The sequence below is a fragment of the Rhinopithecus bieti genome, unplaced genomic scaffold, assembly GCF_001698545.2.
Source record: "Rhinopithecus bieti isolate Rb0 unplaced genomic scaffold, ASM169854v2 scaffold_41913, whole genome shotgun sequence".
NCBI classification, from domain to species: Eukaryota; Metazoa; Chordata; class Mammalia; order Primates; family Cercopithecidae; genus Rhinopithecus; species Rhinopithecus bieti.
This window is the reverse complement of record NW_016818964.1, coordinates 7,523,694-7,529,693: the sequence shown is the minus strand read 5'-3', so window position 1 is coordinate 7,529,693 and position 6,000 is coordinate 7,523,694. Positions and strand designations below refer to the sequence as shown.

The window sequence follows — 6,000 nt, the reverse complement described above, 5'->3', positions numbered from 1 at the left end:
TACAATCAGAAGAGAAGAATCCAAAGCAGACTCCAGGCTGCTGCTGGGCGTTGTCGTTACAGATGGGCACCCTCGTACTGCCATCCCAGGAGCAAGTTCTTTGACAGGTGGGGGAAGCACTGACTTCATTAGCTCGTGTGGGAGTGAAGGGGAGAGATGTCCCTGGGAACTTCTGGCAGCCTTGCGGGGAAAGGATGGTGACGTTGTGTTTCATATTGAACTTGGCATACATGGGAGTGATGAGGGTGTTCACAGGAGATCAGATGGCACCTCCAGTTTGTCTGGAAAAGCCTAATTACTGACCTGACACCCGTTGCTTCAAATAGGCCCGGGAAGCAGCTAACTGGTGTATGGAAGCATCTGGTAGTGCAATTACCCTGTCAGCTCTTTATCCATTTGTAGCCCTGTCATTAGACACTTCTTTTCCTTGATATGCTTAAAATGTAGAGTTACCAACCAGAGCAATTTAAAATGATATATAGCTATTTTTTTCTCTCCTCTCCTGTCGAGGGAGAACTTCATAAATGATGTCACAATAAACGGAATGTGAGCGAAACCTCAGAAATGAAATTTGTAAGGGCAGAGACGGCGGGAGGAAGAGAAAGATCATGCCAGGGCTCTCGAGTACTAATGAATTAATGGAGAAGCCGAGTTAATGAGTGCCAAGGAGGAGTTGCTGTCAGAGGTTTTGAGGTAATAGTGAAGAGTTATGGAGCCAGGAGGCAGAGCCTGGAGCATTCAAAGTGGCCCCATGGCTTTAGAAAACGAAGGTAGAAAAATTAGGGAGCTAGGTCCCCAAGCTAGGTAAAGAGTCAGGAAGACAAGGAGAGTGCTGAGAATGATGGGAGTCCTGCAGCCCTGGAGAGATGTTGAAGGTGGAAGATGGAGGGCCCTTGGGGAAGCTTGCACGTTGTTATTTGTATAGGAATAGGGAGGAAGAAATGCATGTGCAGGAGCAGAGTCTTTCAAGACTGCCCTCAGGTAAGTAAGGACAGTCTCAACGATGGAGAGTGGGGCTGGGTGTGGTGGCTCACACCTGCAATCCCAGTACTTTGGGAGGTTGAGGAGGGCAGATCGCTTGAGCTGAGGAGTTTGAGAACAGCCTGGGAAACACAAAGAAACCCCATTTATACAAAAAAAGTACAAAAGTCAGCAGGGCGTGTTGGTGCACACCTGTAGTCCCAGCTACTCAGGAGGCTGAGGTGGGAGAATTGCTGGATCCCAGGATGTCAAAGCTACAGTGAGTTGTGATCACACCACTGCACTCCAGCCTGGGTAACAAAGTAAGACTCTCTGACAAAAAAAAAAAAAAAAAAAAAAAAAAAAAAAGAAGATAGAGAAGGAGTGATTAAAGAACGTAGGAAAGGTAGATGAATTTGGGGACATGAGGTGATTTGCAACTGTGTTTTCACTTAATTTATCCCCTGAGACTGCATTTGAAAATGGAAGGATTTAAAACTCAGAGAGGTTTAATTATTTGCCCAAGGCTAACACAGCTCCCAGTTGTGGTACAACTCAGATTCTGCTCAACACTTTCAGAATTTGCTATAAAAATGCAGATGCTGTCTTGGACTCAGAAAACTCACAGCCTCAGCAGGGGAGGCAGATAGGCACCCCAACAACAATATATCATGGGAAATGTTAGAGTAGAGTTTCTTCCAGATTTATCTCCAGCCTTCTCTCCCACCAGGCTGCTATTTCCCCTACCAGATGGTTGTGGGCATCAACTAAAACCAAGGATGTGAACAGTTTTGTAAACTCTAGAGGTCTTTGGAAAAATTACAGCAATCCTCCTTGTGGTTCTCTGAATAGCCTCAAAGGAACGATGCTGCTCAATTTATTTAAATGAAACCTTAAGGCAAACAGGTAATCCTGGTTGTCCAAATACCAAGGACCTCGTTTGCACCTCCAGATTTCTATTACTTTCCTTGGTGTGTCTCTTGCTTCCATCATTCTTCCTGCAAGAACCCATTTGGCATCTACTGCGTGTGAGGTCCTGTGCTGGTGCTGGGAGCACGATGTTGAAGAGCAAAGCCAAAGTGGTTTCAAGGAGTTTTCAGCCTGGGAAGAGTAGCTGACACTTATCAACAACCCCTCATGTGGACATTAGTCATGATGCAGAATTGTTTTCCTACCTTGGTGCCTTCCATTGTAGTGCCTTCCTCATCTAGACGATGAATTTCTCTTGTAAAGTTCTGTCTTGCCTGTGAAAACAACCCCACTTGCACAAAGTAGGGGAGATCAGTCTAAGCCCTGGGTCCTTGGTAGGTGTTGTGCACACCTCCATGGAAGCACTCCCATGTTCTGTGGTGGTCTTACTGCCCCTCTGTTCAAAGGAGTGGCTTGTCCACACTAAGAGGGGAGGTAAGTCTGATTCAGCACTGAAAATCCAGCACCAACAGGGCAGGTGGCGTAAGTGAGACTTCAAAAACTATTTATTGATTGTATAAATTAGTATCTGATGATTGAGTGAATTTTCTCTTTCTGAATTTACTATGTGTAACTAACCTGAATGATAACTGTCTTCTCATAAATATTGGATAGCAATCATTTTAGGGGCTCCACAAATCTCAGAATTGATCACATTGCTCTTTTTCTATGGCCTCTAGGAAGCTCAGAGCCTACTTTTAGCAAAACATGGAACCATCTAGCTTGCTTTTTCAGCTATGCTACTTACCTAAGCAATAGCTTTTTTTTTTTCCTTCTTACTATAGGATCACATTGATTTCTTTCCATGTTTATGCTATTCTATTCTATAGAATAGAATTGAAACCTCTTTTGCTATGCTATTCTATTCTATAGTATAAACATGGAAAGAAAGGAGAGTTAATAGATAACTTTTAAAGTTATCTGGTTATTAGAGTCATCTGGGTGGCCATACTCCTTAAGTTGCTTAGTCGTTGACTGCAGAGTCATAGCATATTCATAAATGATACCCTTCCCTCTCTTATTCTTCCTGAGGGTTTCTTAGGCAAAATACGGTATTGCACACAAGCACATTCAGATAAAAAATCCTATAGTTGGTGATAACTTCGAATGATAGAATCTTAATAAACTTTCTGTGTTTGATTGGGTGAGATAACTAGAGATACATGTGTGATCACTGCACGACAGAAGATAAGCTGGTCATCATTTTCAGATAAAAATGCCCATCCATCCACAGATTGCAATCAGGGGGCTGCCATGCAGTTCTTGGTCTATTCCAGTTAATTAAATGCTAAATGAAATTCAGAGTTCTGGCTTCTAGAGATTCAACAATCTGTTGCCATGTACTGCAAAGTCACAGAATACAGTCTGGGAGCTTTCCTGAGGGGCTAGTAGTTGCTCAAGAAATACTCATTCCCTTCTGTTGAGATCTCCTCTACAAAGTTAAATGGGGTGACGTCTGAGTCCTCTTCTTCCTCTGACAGATGTGGGTCAGAGGTGTTTGCCAGTGGGGTGGGTGAGGGGTCTGGAAAGACCTCTGTGTCCCATTCTACCTGCAGTGGGTCAGCGTTCCTGAGTTCCCATTTTGTGTACTGAAAACATGAAGCATATTTAGATGAAAACAAGAGAAAAAGATCTATAATAACAATTCTCTATGTTGGAATACTGTCCTGATTTTGCTCTCTCCAGGAACCAGAATCAGGCAGTCTTTACTGGGCCTTGACACCTACCTCTAACCACGTGTGGTTTTCTGCTGGAACTTCACAAAAATGAGCACTGGCTGTTATTACTGAGCACCTATCAATGTCAAGTGCTGAGCTAAATACTTCAAACTCAAGTTCATCCTCACAACATCCCTACACGGAAAGTATTATCACCCACATGATTCAAAGCTCAGAAATGGTAAGCAACTTGCCTAGAGTCACCCCACTAGCAAGTGGTAGACCTAGGATTCATATGTGCACCTATTTAATAATATTTAAATACTAAATAACAAACCTACCATTGGAATTATTTATTCAATGAATACATCATTGAATATCAACTCCATGCCAGGCACCATACTAGGGGCTGACATGAGAACTGTCTATAGTTTGCAGTACCGGCTGCTGTCATATGATCTATAAAAACTACCAAGTCTTTTTTTCCTCATCAAGGTCATGGACCTTCCGTGTGTCCCACTGTGGTGCACTTTATGATGAGGAGGTTCTACTTGCCTGAGCTCTCTTAATCATACTGAAGAAGTCTATTTTTGTTGTTGTTGTTGTTGTTATTCATACTCTTGTTCGAAGCCCAGGTTCTAAAACTGTGTCAACTACATTTAATTTGTCCCCAAGATTGTGTTTTCTCTGAGATGTTCTGCAAAGTGCCAATCACTGGCATTCCCAGGAGGGAGGGGAGCCTGGAGAGGACTCAACTCTCTCCCTCCCTTTTACTGTCCACTTTGCTAGTCTGTCACATAGCAGTGTCAATGGCCTCTCATTGAACAATCCACAGATGACCAGGGGACAGTCTAAATCTCCTCTGGGGATTGCTCTCTACCTAGAATAATAAACCATGTTATTCATGCTTTAATATAGAGAGATAACCAAATACCTCTAAACATCTGGAGGAAACCAGTGTAACAAAAGAAAAAGATTAACATCAACATGCAGTCTGGAATAAATCAGAGAAAATTCAGAAGCAATCGCCTCTAGGCTTGAAGTTCTTTGAAACGATATTGCATCAATAAAACAAGAAAAAGATGCCACAGTAAAAGAAAAGAAGAAAGAAAACTCTTTATTAAATGTCAAACCAGTAAAACGAAATAGCTGAATAGAAATGGTAGAAGTAAAAGTCAAAGACAACTCCTAAATAAATAAGAATATTGATAGGAATTATAAGAGTTGTAGAGCATTAATCCAGGAGTCCCAGTGAATGAGTTTCCTACTGTGCCTGTGACAAAGTACACAAATAATGGCTTCACATGACACAGATTTATTATCTTACAGTCCTGTGGATTAGAACTCCAACTTGTGCCTCACTGGGCTAAAAGTCAGGTGTCGCTGGGTTACATTTTTCCTGGAAGCTCTAGGGAAGAATTCGTTTTCTTACCTTTTTCAGTTTCTAGAGGCTACTTATAATCCTTGGCTTCTGGCCCCTTCTTCCATCTTCAAGACTAGCAACAGCGGTTTGAGTCCTCATATTTCCCTCCTGTGACTTCCTCTCCTCACTCCCCCTTTCACTCTTCAGGACCTCATGACTCCATTGGACCCACCTGGGTAATTCAGGGCGCTCTTCCTACATTAAGGAGAGCTGATTAGCAACCTCAATTCCATTTGCAACCCGAATTCCCCTTTGCCACACAACCTAGCACATGCACAGGTTCTGGGAATTAGAGCATGAACGTTTTTGGAGGACCATTATTCTGCCAACCACAGCCATATACAACTTACTGAAAACAAAGAAAAAAATGAGTCAGAAATGGTCACACAGATAGATTTTTTTTTTCCCAAGGCTGAAAAGATATGTGAGTAATTGGATTGAATGAGCTTTCCCAGAGGGAGGAGAATGAATGAAGAATGATCTATTCCTAGACATGCCAATGTGACATTTAAAACCCTGAGGATAAAACACATATCTTAAATGTTTTCAGAGAGAGAGAGAGAGAGAGAGAGGGAGGAGTAGAGGAGAGAAAGGAGAGTGAGAGAATTGGAGAGGGAGAGGGCAAAGAGGCAGAAGTGCCAGGGATAGGGTGTAGCCAATAGGGTTATGCACAGGGAGGAGCTGAGAGCTTTGGAAGAAGAAAGGGACAATGGTTTACTAATCTCCAGATCCCTAATGTCTACATGGCCCAATACTCAGTAGGAGCCAGATTTCCTAGATTGTTAAATAAACAACAACTGAGCTCTTAATTGTTAGCTATTATTAATTGCTTAACTCTGCCATGCCAGGGTCAATATCTGATGCATCATCAAGCTGCAGAGGATAAGCTGACCAAATTCAGTAAGAATCAGTGCCAGCGAATCAACGAGGTGCTTTGGGAGTTTTTCAGATTCTTTTATTCAAAAAGTCATTCTGGATTTGTCACCTGGA

At 42.4% G+C, this 6,000-nt stretch overlaps 1 long non-coding RNA gene across 1 annotated transcript in view; it reads left to right on the top strand.

Moving 5' to 3' along the window:
- The first annotated feature begins 583 nt into the window (after window positions 1–583).
- Window positions 584–6,000, top strand: part of LOC108519089 (uncharacterized) — a 52,707-nt gene continuing 47,290 nt past the window's right edge. Inside the window, exons 1-2 of the long non-coding RNA XR_001882520.1 lie at window positions 584–981; window positions 3,616–3,828. This is a non-coding gene — a long non-coding RNA (uncharacterized LOC108519089). The remainder of the gene's footprint in view (window positions 982–3,615; window positions 3,829–6,000) is intronic.